Genomic DNA, 18,082 nt, shown 5'->3' on the forward strand with positions numbered 1-18,082 from the left:
TGGGAATTCACTTCCAACATAATAGCAGACTTGTGAAGATAATCTGGTGCTTTCCACAAGGCAGCTCATGGAAAATGTGACTAACATCTATAGCATGGGCACATGTACTCCTATACAATCTGATGAATGGGCACAAAGCCCCTTACTACATGGGCATGCATGTCCTGAGATGAAGCCAAAATAGCATATATCCATCTACTCTGTTTAAAATTTAGCTAGCCTTATAATTCTACTATAATCAGTAGGCTGGAATCAAGCTTTATGCTAGCCTAGAGAAAACAAAGTCAGCACTCCAGTAGTCTAGAGTTTGCTAGGCATGTTGCTCAGAATTCTCCAGACAAGAGTCATGCCAACATGCCTTTGTTCACCAAGTTTCTTATTCCTGGAATACTCTTTCCATTTATTTGATGGGAGAGCTCTTCACTTTTTCAGTGTGAACCAAATATCACCTACTCTACTTGAATTTTCCTGTTTTTATTATTTGCTTCCAGGAAGGATGACTCACACAGTTATATTTTAATTTAGATAATCTAGTTTTAGATATTATTATAACAATAAGATGTGGTGACTTAAATTCCCATGGCCAGTACCTTGTATATAATATGGTTCTCATGCCTCCTTTAATTTTACTTTATTTTGGTACCAGGGATTGAACCCAAGAGCATTTAACTAATGAGCCACATCTACAGCCCTTCTTATAATTATTATTATTTTTTAAAATTTTGAGACAGGGTCTCAATAAGTTACCCGGGACCTTGCTAAAAGTTGCTGATGCTGGCTTTGAACCTCTGATCTGTCTCCTGAGCCACTGGGATTATAGGCATGTGTCACCACACCTGGCTTATGCCACCTTTTAAAGGTGTAAAAAAAAATCATATTTTCTTGTGGTCCTGGGTAATGAACCCAGGGCCTCAGAGCATACTAGGCAAGTGTTCTACCACTGAATTACATCCCCAGCATTTTATTTATTTATTTTAAATGGATTAGGAACTGGCTAAATTGACCAGGTTGGTATTAAACTTGCAATCCCCGAATAGCTGAGATTATAAGCATGCACCATTTTTGGCACACCTGGCTAAAAATTTTTAGGGCTGGGAATGGAGCTCAGTGGGAGAGTGGTTACTTAGCATGTGTGAGGCCTTGGATTTAATCACCAATACCACAAGGAAAGAAATCTAAATTTTTATAAAATGTCTACATCCCATGAGTACTATGTATTCAAAAATACTAAACAGGCTAAGGCACATTATTTTACAAAATCCTGAATATTTATCTTTGGAAAATGTTATAGTATGGAAGGAGATAAAAATCATACCAACCAAGATGCTCAAGATTAAAAATAAATACATAAATTTTGGTCTGGAAATTTTGCTTATGTACTAGAATATTTATAGAGTGAGTGACAATAATCCATTTTGTTAGATTATAGCTGTGATATGTGCAAAAGTTTCAGTGAAAGATGAATGGCAGTCCCAAACTAAAACATAGTTACAATTCTCTGCAAAAAGAAATATAGACTTATATATTTTAAAAACAAATGAAATAAAATAGATTCAGATCAAATCATTATGTAAGACTAAATTAATGAGTGAATACCACTGCATTCAAACTACTGCTAAGTGCATTGTATAAGTCAGTCTGTTGTATTGACAAGTTCCATATCTGTGGATTCAAACAACCACAAATAAAAAATGTGTGAAAAATAAATTGCATCTTTACCAAATTTTATGAACTTTTATTCTTATGAAAATTTTGTCATATTCCCTAAACAAACTGCAAAATACTGCTTTACATAACATTTACTTGCATTAGATATTATAAGTAACATAGAGGTGACTTAAAGTATAAGGGCTGATATGCATAGGTTATATGCAAATATTAAGCCATTTTAAATAAGGCACTTGATTTTGATCTGAGATTTTGGTTACCACAGGAGGTACTGGAACCAATCCCTCTCAGATATCAAGGGACCACTGTACCTGAAATATTCAACATATTTTTTTAACCAGTGGATTTAATTACATGGCAGGTTCAGAGGTAATGGTAGGGGGAAGAAATGGGCAAAAAATTACCACTCATTAGCTCCCACTGTGAGGAGGTAGGGGATGTCCTATTGCAAGAAAAATCCATACTGACTCACTGATGAGGTTCTCAAAATAGTACCTCTAATAGCTGTGGTTATAAAGGCTACTGAGTTCACAAAGTGACCAAAGAAGGCATCACAGTATCAAAGTTAAATTACCATACCTTTAATTAGGTTCTGAAAATTCAAGAGGGACCAATTACAGGTGTTTATCAAGCAAGTCTAAAGCTACACGAAATGTATAATTTTATTTACATATACATATCTATATATTTATATTCATATATTATTTCTATTCATATATAAATGGCTTTTTGTTGTTGTTGTTCCTTTTTCACACTACAATAATGTCTCCCTTGGTAGACTACCAGTGGCTGTGGTTCATGTCTCCTTGAATTTAGCTTTGGTGGTTTCTAATAATATGCCTGATATGTAATTGTATCCCAATAAATATTTGTTAAATAAATGCTATAGTTTGGATCTGACATGTCCACCCAAAGGACCATGTGCTAAAGGCTTGGTCTTCAGTTTGGTGCTATTGAAAGGTGGTAGAATCAGTGGGTCCTACATGTAGGTCTTCAATCACTGGAAGAGGCAGGGGTGCCCTCAAAGGCAGTCATTAGGTGCCTGACTCTTCTTTTTGCTTTGTCTCCCAACTGCTGTGAGGTGAGCTGCTCCTCCAACACCCACCCCTACCATGATGTGCTCTCTTGCTACTGGCTCAAAAGTAACAAAGGCAATCGACCATGGACTAAAATCCCCCAAAACTATTAGCCAAAATAAACCTTTCCTCCTTAAACACTATTTATCCTACATATTTTGTTACAGTGACAGAATGCTGACTAACACGATGAACAAATGCATTACACTAACTTTGATACATTTAAAGTTATCATATAAACTTACTTCAGTTAAACACTCTAAACTTGAGTTTCCAGTTAGCTGAAAGATGAAACTTAAGGGGCCTATACTTATTTAAAAAGACTGATTATCAGTCAGAGAACTGGGTTTGAATCCCAATTCTGCTGTTAAGTTCCCACATAATCTGTAGAAAGGGCAATGGGGGACAATTCTCACTGAATGGGTGAGACTCTTAATTCAGGCCATATCTGTAAAGTGTTTATAGTAAACGCAACTCCTAGTAAGGGTTCAGCAAGCAGTACCAATTCTTATTATCATCATAACCATTATCATTGATACTAGATATCTGTTTAATCCTAACAGAATATATTTTTTACACATATTAATGATTCAAGGATGAAAATTTGTGAAGCAATCACTTTAATAACAATTAATCACCAAAAATAATAACAACGTTCACTGTATTACATAAGCTCTTAAAATCCTCAAAAGGCATGTCATTTTTTAATAAAATATTTTCTTCTTAGGTTCTCCCATTTCTGTATTAAAATATTAAAGATCACTGAGTGCATCTAGAAAGTATCTTTTATTTAAAAAGGCAATAAATTTCTTAACTCGAATGTGTGTTTCTAGTTTCTACAAAAAGACATTTAGAGAAGATGATCTTTAATTCTCTTAACATTTAAGTCACTCCAATACAACAACAAAATGTCCTTTTTGTATATATACCACTTTAATCTCTTCTGGAATTCTTCATTTTAGCCCACATGGAAAACTTTCACTGGCTACAGAACAAGAAAGGAAAAACTTTCTGACGCCAGATGCTGAAGATCAATAGCTATTCCCAAAGTTTATAGCATAATTAAAATGTGTAAGAGGAATAATTTTCTCTTTAAACCCTAAGGCTAAGCTTGGAATTATTGACTAAGACAAAGTTATGTGGTGTAACATTTTTTTATTATGTTTATGGATAATATAAAGGAGTTTATGGCTTTTACATGTAATTTGTTAAGTTAGAAACACTGAAGAGGAAATATCCTTAGCATCAGCAAAGCATCAATTGTTTAAATATCTCTTTAAGGTGTATTTTACTGAGGTAAATCTATACTCCTTAAGACTAGTTTGTGGTCACCTAAAACTTCAAACTGAAGGTTAATGGTCAAAACATTCTTGAATTTAGTAGAACCCATTTACTTCAAACTACTTCTTCAGAGCTTTATCACCTTCAATAAAAGTGCCAGGAATGTAGGTATGATGGAAATGTCATCAGGGCATGAAGGCAGGTAGAACAAGAGGAATCATGACACACCCACATAGAGAGCACTATGTGTATTCATGAAGTTAAGTATATATAGAAAAGCAGATATATGAGCTGTGTAGTGAAATGTTAATAAAATATTGTATTTTCAGTAATAAATTTGAATAGTCACTAACTTTTACATATCCAGATAAATGATAAATATTTGTCATATTCTGCTTGGATAGTCTTTTTTAATGGTAGTTCTTTTAATATGGTACACCTAGAAAATAAAAAGATGGAGATGCATGAGTGTCAAATACATCTTGGTTTAAAGTTTAATTCTGCCTCTTACTGGCATTTAGTAAATTCCTAATTGTATTTTTTGTTTCTTATCATTATTATCAATGATGGTAATCATAACATAAAGGTACAAACCTTTGAGGCCAAACATTAATTATCCAAGGGTCTCAAAGTCTTTGAGTAGGTAAACATTAATGCCCAATCTTATTTTGCTTCTTTCAAACACAGCCAAATACAATTTGATACTTAGCAACCCAAAAATCTCATAGGTCTGTTACATTCATACTACATGGACAGTAGTGTAGGCAGATGCTTTTCCAGTGTTACACTGATGAGAAGAAACCATATAAAAATTTATGTGTAGTTAAGCCCAGGTGTTCCATTGTTTTCCAAAACCTTGGATGGATTTAGAATGAAATATATGCTCTGTACTATTATAGTCCAGTGGCATACTATCTGGAGATGACTGGCTTGAATAGTTTCTGTGGGTGGTGTCACATGGTAAAGTGAGAATATTCTAAAGTAAAAATCTCCAGCTAAATATGAACAGACACCAGTAACACCCTCTCACACACTTTCTCTTCTACAAACTCACTCACATCTCTGTGAAAAATGGCATAATAATCACCTACATTTTTTTTTTTTTTCTGTTGCTTTTCCACATTCACTGACACAAACTCTTGGCTAACTCCACTACTGCTGCTGCTGCCGGCCAATCCTTTTATTTTTCTCTCATGGATTCAACACTTCTCCCAGAGGCCCACCCTAACTCTTGGCTGAATAAAAGCATCCTTTACTACAAAGATACAGGGCCCTTGGCAGGAGCTTCACCGCCCACTCTTCTCTGTAACTCAGCAAATTTGTCATTATACTCACTCCTTCTAGGAAGAGAAAACTGTACTTTATTTCTTTAAAAATACTCTAGGGATCCAACTCCACCTCCCTCAGACTTGCCCCATCTATTTTAGCACCTTCATCCTCTCCCTCACTGAAATTCAGTTTTCTCATTTGTGAAAATAGCAAATTGCATTTACTTTACAAAATCAGTGTGATGGAAGTACTTTCTTCTTTTTTCCTATTCTCTGACTCTGTTCCTTTCCAAGGGCTCTATTATATCACCTTATTACTTCAAGCTTCTTATAGTTTGACTCTACAATTGTGTCTTCCTCTTTTACCTAATTTCTGATTATATTCAAATTATTTTACTGTATTCTTCCTCATGCATCACCCTAATTCCAGGTTGGAATCTCCAGATTCTAGCTACTTGACTATTCTGTCATTTGATATTTTTCACCCTTCTAATACAGAAATTCCTACCATGCGTTTCCCTAAAAACACCGTCAGGTGACTCTTCTCTCTTGCCTATGAACCCATCTCAGTTTCTCTCATTTCTGCTCAAACTTTATTCTCCATCATCAGTTTTCTTATGTTCGTGCTCTGGTTCTATGATTGTGTAATATCAGCTGTCCACAATGTATCTACCACTTACATCTTAAAAATTTACCATCTTTAATTTTATACTAGCTCTCTTTCCCAAGGACCAACCTCATTTTTACAATTTAAATCCTGGCCATTTTTAATCAAGAGACTCCTCTTACAATTCAATATAATTTTGTTAAAAGCAGTTTATATTTCTCTTCCTTAACCTGTTCCCCACCAGACATTCCCTAAATCAGTTAGGAATATTATTTCTTCTCATCCAAGCCAGAAACCTCAAAGTTTTTGCATTTCCCCCCTCCTTCCTCACTCTATGTTAGCAAACAACAATCTAGCTTTAATCATCTCTCAAATTTATTTCTTGTCTTCAAGTCCCACCATCATTACTTGGATTTAGTTCTTCATCATTATGAGATGATAGACAATAATGAAAACAAAATTAAAAATTAAAATAATGATGATGGTGGTAGCTGTGGTGATAGGGGAAAACACCTAAGTGTTTCCTAAGTGCCACAGACTGCTATAGTGTTCAACATAAATTATTTTAATCTTCACAGTCACTCAATGAGGAGAATGTGCTCAATACATGAAAAAATAAATAATCACCTAACTATATCTTCCAAAGAACTATGACTGTATCATCCTCCTTCAAGTCTAGAATAATCAGGTAAAATAGATCATAATAAATAAAGACATTAATATTTAGATGCTTCACAAAAATATATATGTCAAAAAGAACATACCACTCACAATTTTTGTATCTGTGAGAACTCATCTAGTTAACTCTTTCCAGTGTCACTGTAATACAATACCTGAGCAAATAAGGAGAAACATATCCTCTAATTGTTTTTTCACGTTCTCTAATTTTGAACAAAGTACAACTTCTAATCTCTTAGAATAAAGGGATTATATGTCATCTCTTATTCTTCTAGAACATGCTCTTTCAATTTTAAGACAACTTTTATTTGACAATGGTTTATTTTTACTTAATTCTTATTTATTTTGTTTTGTATTGATCTTGTTAAGTATTGCTACTTTATGCTCAACAAATTTTCATGTTTGAATAAATGTAAATTGGAGAAACACATAAGAATAACACTATGATTTTATGTTTGCTTTTTTCTGAGGATATAAACCTTAAACTTGTTGAAATCATATTATGTGTTAGCTTTGGTTCTAGGATTAGAAAAACAGCAATAAACATGCCTGCTATAGTCTTTCATCGCAGGAGAACATTTTATGCAGGGAAATATGCAATAAAAATATATAAAAAAGGGAAAATGGCTCATTGCAATATAGTACAAGAATTAAAATCACACATTAAGACATACTGGCTGTTTTAGTTTGAGAAGCTAGACAATGTGTCGCTGCAATATTAATCCGGTAAGTGAATAACAAGAAATAATGCATATAGGAGGTTCAGCAGGAACAACCAGAAAACATGTGTCTTAGTAGAGAATCATCTTGGTGTATTTTTGGAGGAAGAGAGATGGACAAAAGTTTTGTGAGATTTAAATAACTTTAGTACATTTCTGTCTGAAATCATTTACTAGTTATTTCCTTTTCTAGTGTGATTATCAACTTAGCTAAATGCAAATTTCATGTGAAGACTATTCTGTAGAATGTTCTATGACTTATATAACCATGTTACTGATTGGTACTAAATTACATGAATATTATGATAAATATCACTTAATAATTACTAATTCTTAGAGATAAAAGCAATATTATGGGGTTTTCTAATCTTAAAAAAAAATTGTTGCCCAAAATAAATTCACATAGGTCAAATGGTAGACTAGAAATGACATAAAACCCTAAAACTGGGGGAAACGACGGGCTGGTGGCGCAGAGATACAGCGATGCTGATTCTGCGGGCTCCTGCCAGCTAGGCATTTGCTGAGCTCGGAGCTGAATTCTGGGTTGGAGACGGGGAAGGAAACGGTCCAGTTCGGTTCTCCACACCGGTCAGACCACGGAGGAAGCCAGCGGCCACCATCTTGGAGAGCTGACGTCACCATCCTTGTTTTTGACTGATTGCAGCTCTTTCAGCTATAGAACAGGTAATTTCAGGCTGACAATTGTCTGCGTCTCGCAGACAAATTGCTCAGACTTAGTGCTAAATAACACGCGGAAACTGCTTCTTGGAGCCTGCTCCTATCAGAACACGCACCGAGCCCGGAGCGGCGGAGCTCCGGCTACCGGAGCTGCTCTGGCCCAGGGCTATAGAACCCGCGGAAACTGCTTCTTGGAGCCCGCTCCTGTCGGAGCATGCACCAAGTCCGGAGAGGCCGAATTCTGGCTCCCGGAACTGCTCTGGCCCAGGGATAAAGAACCCGCGGAAACTGTCTCTCGGTCCGGGTCCTGCTGAATACTGTGAAGGCCAGAGGGGCGGAGCAGAGCCGCCGCCAGAGCCCGGAACAGGCCTAGCGACCTGCCGGCGTGGTGTCGCGTCGCCCCGGCTAGAGCAGGGGCCGAACAGAGCCGCCGCCAGAGCCCGGAACAGGCACAGCGACCCGCCGGCGTGGTGTCGCGTCGCTCCGGCTAGAGCAGGGGCCGAACAGAGCCGCCGCCAGAGCCCGGAACAGACACAGTGACCCGCCGGCGTGGTGTCGCGTCGCCCCGGCTAGAGCAGGGGCCGAACAGAGCCGCCGCCAGAGCCCGGAACAGGCACAGCGACCCGCCGGCGTGGTGTCGCGTCCCTCTGGCTAGAGCAGGGGCCGAACAGAGCCGCCGCCAGAGCCCGGAACAGGCACAGCGACCCGCCGGCGTGGTGTCGCGTGGCTCCGGCTAGAGCAGGGGCCGAACAGAGCCGCCGCCAGAGCCCGGAACAGGCACAGCGACCCGCCGGCGTGGTGTCTCGTCGCTCCGGCTAGAGCAGGGGCCGAACAGAGCCGCCGCCAGAGCCCGGAACAGGCACAGCGACCCGCCGGCGTGGTGTCGCGTCACTCTGGCTAGAGCAGGGGCCAAACAGAGCCGCCGCCGGGGCCCGGAGCAGACCCAGCGACCCGCCGGCGTGGTGTCACGTCGCTCCGGCTGGAGCGGGGGCCGATCAGAGCCGCCGCCTGTGCCCGGAACAGGTCCAGCGACCCGCCGGCGTGGTGTCTTGTCGCTCCGGCTAGAGCGGGGCCCGAACAGAGCCGCCGCCAGAGCCCGGAACAGGCCCAGCGACCCGCCGGCGTGGTGTCGCGTCGCTCCGGCTAGAGCGGGGGCCGAACAGAGCCGCCGCCTGCGCCCGGAGCAGGTCCAGAGACCTGCCGGCGTGGTGTCGCATCGCTCCGGCTCGAGCAGGGGCCGAACAGAGCCGCTGCCAGAGCCCGGAATAGGCCCAGCGACCCGCCGGCGTGGTTGTCAAGAATCCCCAATTGGAGTAGGGGGAAAGCAGATCCTCCACCCGCGTCCGCAAGGTAGGCAGGCCTGTGACAGTCTGGCAGAACAGCCCCAGCGGCCTGCCGGCGTGGTAGACACGTCACACCACTTGGGGGAGGGGCAGAGCAGAGCCGCTCCCCGAGCCTGGATCAGGCCCAGCGGCCCGCCAGCGTGGCAGTCACATCACTCCATTTGGAGTAGGGGCAGAGCAGAGCCGCAGCCCGCGCCCAGAACAGGCACAGCGACCTGCCGGGGTGGTAGTCACGACAACCCAATTGGAGAAGGGGCAGAGCAGAGCCGCCGCCCACGCCTGCAAGGTAGTCAGATCCGCGACTAACTGGTGGAACAGGCCCAGGGGTTCACGGACGTGGTGACGTGGTAGACACGTCACACCAATAGGAGGAAGGGCAGAGCAGAGCCGCTGCCCGCGCCTCCAAGGTAGGCAGACCTGCGACCGACCGGCAGAACAGTCCCAGCGGCCCACCAGCGTGGTAGACAGATCACCCCAATTGGAGGAGGAGCAGAGCTGCCGCCCGCCCCTGCAAGGGAGACTTTTCAACTATACAAGAGCAATATAAATATATAGGGGGAAAAATTTCAAAAACACAATAGTTTCACTAAGCAGAAAGAAACACGAGCAATATGAAAAGACAAGGAAAGAAAGGACCACAAGCAATGCAGGTCAACTCAACTTTAGAAGAGGTTATAGCTGCAGCAGATGGAATGTCAGATAAAGAATTCAGGATATACATGCTGCAAATGATCTGGAGTCTCAAGGAAGACATTAGACAGCAAAATCAGACAATGAAAGATCATTTCGACCACTTCGACAATGTATTACATAAACAAATCCAAGAAGCAAAAGATCAACTATACAGGGAGATAGAGGTAATAAAAAACAAACAAACAGAAATCCTAGAAATGCAGGAAGCAATAAACCAACTTAAAAACTCAATTGAGAATACTACCAGCAGAGTAGAACACTTAGAAGATAGAACATCAGACAATGAAGACAAAGTATTTCAACTTGAAAAGAACATAGATAGCTCAGCAAAACTGTTAAGAAACCATGAGCAGAACATCCAAGAAATATGGGATAATATAAAGAGACCAAACTTAAGAGTCATTGGGATACAGGAAGGTATAGAGGTCCAAACCAAAGGAATGAACCACCTATTCAATGAAATAATACGAGAAAACTTCCCAGACTTGAAGAATGAGACAGAATCCCAAATCCTAGAAGCATACAGGACGCCGAATGTGCAAAATCATAAGAGATCCACACCTAGACACATTATAATGAAGATGCCCAACATACAGAATAAGGAGAGAATTTTAAAAGCTACAAGAGAAAGGAAGCAGATTACATTTAGGGGTAAACCAATCAGGATAACAGCTGATCTTTCAACACAGACTCTGAAAGCTAGAAGATCCTGGAATCACATATTTCAAAAACTGAAAGAAAATGGGTTCCAACCAAGAATCATGTATCCAGCGAAATTAAGCTTCAGGATGGAAGATGAAATTAAAACCTTCCACGATAAACAAAAGTTAAAAGAATTTGCAGCTAGAAAACCATGTCTTCAAAACATCCTCGGCAAAACATTACAGGAAGAGGAAATGGAAAATAACAATGAATACCAACAGTGGGAGGTAGGACAGTAAAGGGGGGGAAAATAATCAAAAAAGGAAAACAAACCATGTTTAGTAACATAAATAAACAATTATGGCTGGAAGAACAACCCATATCTCAATAATAACCCTAAATGTTAATGGCTTAAACTCACCAATCAAGAGACACAGACTAGTAGAATGGATCACAAAACAAGACCCAACAATATGCTGCCTACAGGAGACGCATTTGATAGGAAAAGACATACATAGACTGAAGGTGAAAGGTTGGGAAAAATCATATCACTCATATGGACTTAGGAAACAAGCAGGAGTGTCCATACTCATATCAAATAAAATAGATTTCAAGCCAAAGTTAATCAAAAGGGATAAAGAGGGACACTACATACTGCTCAAGGGAACCATACACCAACAAGACATAACTATCATAAATATATATGCCCCAAACAATGGTGCAGCTATGTTCATCAAACAAACTCTTCTTAAGTTTAAGAGTCTAATAGACCAACATACAATAATCATGGGAGACTTCAACACACCTCTCTCACCACTAGACAGATCTTCCAAACAAAAGTTGAATAAGGAAACTATAGAACTCAATAACACAATTAATAACCTAGACTTAATTGATATATATAGAATATACCACCCAACATCAAGCAGTTACACTTTTTTCTCAGCAGCACATGGATCCTTCTCAAAAATAGATCATATATTATGTCACAGGGCAACTCTTAGACAATATAAAGGAGTGGAGATAATACCATGCATCTTATCTGATCATAATGGAATGAAACTGAAAATCAACGATAAAAGAAGGAAGGAAAAAACATGCATCACTTGGAGAATGAACAATTGGTTACTAAATGATCAATGGGTTATAGAAGACATCAAGGAGGAAATTAAAAAATTCTTAGAGATAAATGAAAGCACAGACACAACATATCGGAATCTATGGGACACATTAAAAGCAGTTCTAAGAGGAAAATTCATTGCTTGGAGTTCATTCCTTAAAAAAAGAAAAAACCAACAAATAAATGATCTCATACTCCATCTCAAAATCCTAGAAAAAGAAGAGCAAAACAACAGCAAAAGAAGTAGAAGGCAAGAAATTATTAAAATCAGAGCTGAAATTAATGAAATCGAAACAAAAGAAACAATTCAAAAGATTGACAAAACTAAAAGTTGGTTCTTTGAAAAAATAAATAAAATCGACAGACCCTTAGCCATGCTAACGAAGAGAAGAAGAGAGAGAAATCAAATTACTAGCATACGGGATGAAAAAGGCAATATCACAACAGACACTTCAGAAATACAGAAGATAATCAGAAACTATTTTGAATCCTTATACTCCAATAAAATAGAAGATAGTGAAGGCATCCATAAATTTCTTAAGTCATATGATCTGCCCAGATTAAGGCAGGAGGATATAGACAACCTAAACAGACCAATATCAATTGAGGAAATAGAAGAAACCATCAAAAGACTACCAACTAAGAAAAGCCCAGGACCGGATGGGTATACAGCAGAGTTTTACAAAACCTTTAAAGAGGAACTAACACCAATACTTTTCAAGCTATTTCAGGAAATAGAAAAAGAGGGAGAACTTCCAAATTCTTTCTACGAGGCCAACATCACCCTGATTCCTAAACCAGACAAAGACACTTCAAAGAAAGAAAACTACAGACCAATATCTCTAATGAACCTAGATGCAAAAATCCTCAATAAAATTTTGGCAAATCGGATTCAAAAACATATCAAAAAAATTGTGCACCATGATCAAGTAGGATTCATCCCTGGGATGCAAGGCTGGTTCAATATACGGAAATCAATTAATGTTATTCACCACATCAATAGACTTAAAAATAAGAACCATATGATCATCTCGATAGATGCAGAAAAAGCATTCGACAAAGTACAGCATCCCTTTATGTTCAAAACGCTAGAAAAACTAGGGATAACAGGAACTTACCTCAACATTGTAAAAGCAATCTATGCTAAACCTCAGGCTAGCATCATTCTGAATGGAGAAAAATTGAAGGCATTCCCTCTAAAATCTGGAACAAGACAGGGATGCCCTCTCTCACCACTTCTGTTCAACATAGTTATCGAATCACTGGCCAGAGCAATTAGACAGACGAAAGAAATTAAAGGCATAAAAATAGGAAAAGAAGAACTTAAATTATCACTATTTGCAGATGACATGATTCTATACCTAGCAGACCCAAAAGGGTCTACAAAGAAACTATTAGAGCTAATAAATGAATTCAGTAAAGTGGCAGGATATAAAATCAACACACATAAATCAAAGGCATTCCTGTATATCAGCGACAAATCCTCTGAAATGGAAATGAGGACAACCACTCCATTCACAATATCCCCCCAAAAAATAAAATACTTAGGAATCAACCTAACAAAAGAGGTGAAAGACTTATACAATGAAAACTACAGAACCCTAAAGAGAGAAATAGAAGAGGATCTTAGAAGATGGAAAAATATACCCTGTTCATGGATAGGCAGAACTAACATCATCAAAATGACAATATTACCAAAAGTTCTCTATAGGTTTAATGCAATACCAATCAAAATCCCAATGGCATTTCTTATAGAAATAGAGAAAGTAATCATGAAATTCATATGGAAAAATAAAAGACCCAGAATAGCAAAAACAATGCTAAGCAGGAAGGGTGAATCAGGCGGTATAGCGATACCAGACTTCAAACTATACTACAGAGCAATAGTAACAAAAACAGCATGGTACTGGTACCAAAACAGGCGGGTGGACCAATGGTACAGAATAGAGGACACAGAAACCAACCCACAAAACTACAACTATCTTATATTTGATAAAGGGGCTAAAAGCATGCAATGGAGGAAGGATAGCATCTTCAACAAATGGTGCTGGGAAAACTGGAAATCCATATGCAACAAAATGAAACTGAATCCCTTTCTCTCGCCATGCACTAAAGTTAACTCAAAATGGATCAAGGAGCTTGATATCAAATCAGAGACACGGCGTCTGATAGAAGAAAAAGTCGGCTATGATCTACATACTGTGGGGTCGGGCTCCAAATTCCTCAATAGGACACCCATAGCACAACAGTTAATAACTAGAATCAACAAATGGGACTTACTCAAACTAAAAAGTTTTTTCTCAGCAAAAGAAACAACAAGAGAGGTAAATAGGGAGCCTACATCCTGGGAACAAATCTTTACTCCTCACACTTCAGATAGAGCCCTAATATCCAGAGTATACAAAGAACTCAAAAAATTAGACAACAAGATAACAAATAACCCAATCAACAAATGGGCCAAAGACATGAACAGACACTTCTCAGAGGAGGACATACAATCAATCAACAAGTACATGAAAAAATGCTCACCATCCCTAGCAGTCAGAGAAATGCAAATCAAAACCACCCTAAGATACCATCTCACTCCAGTAAGATTGGCAGCCATTAGGAAGTCAAACAACAACAAGTGCTGGCGAGGATGTGGGGAAAAGGGTACACTTGTTCATTGTTGGTGGGACTGCAAATTGGTGCAGCCAATCTGGAAAGCAGTATGGAGATTTCTTGGAAAGTTGGGAATGGAACCACCATTTGACCCAACTATTCCCCTTCTCGGTCTATTCCCTAAAGACCTAAATAGAGCATGCTACAGGGACACTGCTACATCGATGTTCATAGCAGCACAGTTCACAATAGCAAGACTGTGGAACCAACCTAGATGCCCTTCAATAGACGAATGGATAAAAAAAATGTGGCATTTATACACAATGGAATATTACTCTGCATTAAGAAATGACAAAATCATAGAATTTGGAGGGAAATGGATGGCATTAGAGCAGATTATGCTGAGTGAAGCCAGCCAATCCCTAAAAAACAAATGCCAAATGTCTTCTTTGATATAAGGAGAGTAACTAAGAACAGAGTAGGGACGAAGAGCATGAGAAGAAGATTAACATTAAACAGGGACCAGAGGTGGGAGGGAAAGGGAGGGAGAAGGGAAATTGCATGGAAATGGAAGGAGACCCTCAGGGTTATACAAAATTACATACAAGAGGTAACGAGGGGAAAGGGAAAAATAATACAAGGGGGAGATATGAACTGCAGTAGAGTGGGTAGAGAGAGAAGAGGGGAGGGGAGGGGAGGGGAGGGGGGTAGTAACGGATAGGAAAGGCAGCAGAATACAACAGACCCTAGTATGGCAATATATAAATCAATGGAAGTGTAACTGATGTGATTCTGCAATTTGTAAACGGAGTAAAAATGGGAGTTCATAACCCACTTGAATCAAAGTGTGAAATATGATATATCAAGAACTATGTAATGTTTTGAACAACCAACAATAAAAAAAAAAATATTAAAAAAAAAAAACAAAAAAAAAAAAAAAAAAAAAAAAACCCTAAAACTGATTAAAAATCAGTCTCAAGAATGAAAACATCACTATTAGGAAATTTTCTCCTCCTGCCCCCAATTTCTGTTTAACTCTATGGAAAATCATTACCTAATTCAATCTGAAGATCATAGATGGTTAATATCTTTATTATCAGTGCCAATGTATTCTTTTTTATTCTGAATCTTTACCCCTCTCATAGAAACACATATCTGACACAGTGATTGTACTGAACTCTTCATTAGTCAAAATGAATGAACAACCCCTACATAAAATCTAAGAGGAACTTCAGGGGAGACAACTGGGTAATAACACACACTTATAATTTTTTTTTAAATCATAGTTTTATGTTCTAAAGTTTTTTTGTTTTTTTTAAGAAGATTTATTTATTTATTTATTTTAAAGAGAGAGTGGGAGAGAGAGAGAGAGAGAGAGAGAGAATTTTTTTTAATATTTATTTTTTAGTTCTTGGCGGACACAACATCTTTGTTTGTATGTGGTGCCGAGGATCGAACCCAGGCCGCACGCATGCCAGGCGAGCGCGCCACCGCTTGAGCCACATCCCCAGCCCCTGTTCTAAAGTTTTAAAGCAGGTAAATATTTGTTCTTATAAAGTCCTTTTCCCCCCCTGCATACTAGGGATTAAACCCAGGGTCTTGTGCATTCTAGCCAAAATGTTCTACGACTGCAGAACACCTTCAGCCCAGGTTTGTATTTCTTAATTATTATTTTGTCTTTTCCTTTCTTGTTTCCAGGTTTATTATATATTTGAAACTTTCAACATAAACTTTTCCTGATAAATAATCTGTTAAGATGGTGCTTTCAAAATCCAAAAGAAAATCATCCAGATTTTGAAATGATAGATTCTGAGATGAATTAAATAGTATTAATTCTTTTTTGTTTTTATTCAGCAGTACCTAATAAAAACATCTGCATTTTCATTAGGTCTATATATTGTCATTTATAAAAATCATTTGGCTTTGCTTTCATACTTAATGAAGAAATCTGTGCCTCTCTTGAACATTTTAATACCAATTTTATATTACTTGGATACCATACATCTTGAAATCAATTTCTTTTTTTCGCTTGGTTGCTAGGGAATTTGAAAGGAATTTTGTGACCTGTTTGATAGCTTTTCATATGTTGTGGCATATATTTTGTATATGGATTTTTAACTGTCATATAATTTTGACCTTTTTGTTCTTCTGTTTTCTTATTTGTAACCTATTTCGAATAGGATTTTTTGAAAAATCATTCTTGTTTCCAATAAGACAGAAAAATAACGCAAACAACTAGATGGATAGACTTAATTTCTGTGTCTTGCCTCTGAGGTACTTTTGGTCAGGAGAGACTGTCCTTGTAGCCACTTATTCTAATTTGTCAAGTTGCCAGAGTCGGTTTAAATCATATTTCCTCTATGAAACTATCTAAACTCTTAGATTCCTTTCTAATGTCTTGCTGATGTGTGGTTTAAAAATAGTCAGTAAGAGAGGAAGTAACTTTTACCTTTTGTGGCCAAGTGGATTTTTTTTTTCCATCTCAGAAACCTGTCACTAAGAAATGTAGATGTGGTGAAGAACTTTTCAAGATTTATCAATAGCTTAATGGAAGATGGAACTTGTCTGTGATTGTATTAAAGGTCCATAAACAAGGAGGAAAATTAAATACACTGACCCTTCAATTCTTTGTGCATCTCACATTCTATTTTCAAAGGAAGTCATTTTTGAGAAAACAAAGGAATCACAGAGATGGAATTGACTTCGAGAGTTTAATCAGTTCTCAAAATCAAGCATTCATCCCTGTCCCGAGTTACTCAGCAAACTTGATTGTGTTGGACTTTCACACCCTTTGCCTGTTTATTATGCTGCATTATATTTGGAAGTTGATTTTTCAAAGCTTTTCTCTTTTGGGCTTTTTCATTAGATTATATTCTACAATATTCTAAGTCCCACTGCTTTCTAAAATACACAATATAAAACCTGCATTAAACTGATCAGAGACTTAAGGAGGATAGGTACATTGCTTTCCAATATAAATTACTAAAAAGCATTTATGAAAGCACCCTCTAAAATGTTTAACTGTGTAAATGGCTAAACATACCTATCAGCAGAGACACAAAATAGTCCTGTCAAATAAAACTGTTTACACATACTGTTCCTGAAGAGAGATTAGAAGCTCAAGGGATCAACTGAAGCTCAATGCCCTTTTATGTGTTTATATCCTAATGACATTTCTTTGCAATCTTGTCAGTTGCCCATTTTTCCTTCAGTTATGTATCAAGTGTGATACTTTCCAATAATAAGTCAAGTACATGCTTGATCAATAATCCTCCCAAAATAAACTAAGGTAAAAAGAAGGCTGGCTCACTGTTCTACTCAATTAACTAAATTTGTTTAAACTCTTTCCAAAATTCAGAGGAGAGCATACAATGTAATAATTACATGGTGTTTATACACATATAATCATCAGATTAAGGCTGCACCTTTTGTTCCATTCCTTTAAGAAAAAGGAATCGGATTCAAAGACAGATCTAACCTTTTAAATACATGGAAATATTTTAATTGCATTATTAATAATGATAATTAAACAAACATGGCATCTTATAGGTATGTATCACCTTTTCTTCAAGGTTTTACAGTAACTTTAATTGAACCTTAAAATATTTTTCTTTGAAACACTTTCAGTGACATAAAATATCATTTAAATCAAAGGGGATTAAACTATGGCTTTCAGATTATCTAAAAGTCCAGCAACAACCTCTACAT

The sequence above is a fragment of the Callospermophilus lateralis genome, chromosome 10, assembly GCF_048772815.1.
Source record: "Callospermophilus lateralis isolate mCalLat2 chromosome 10, mCalLat2.hap1, whole genome shotgun sequence".
Classification (NCBI taxonomy): Eukaryota; Metazoa; Chordata; class Mammalia; order Rodentia; family Sciuridae; genus Callospermophilus; species Callospermophilus lateralis.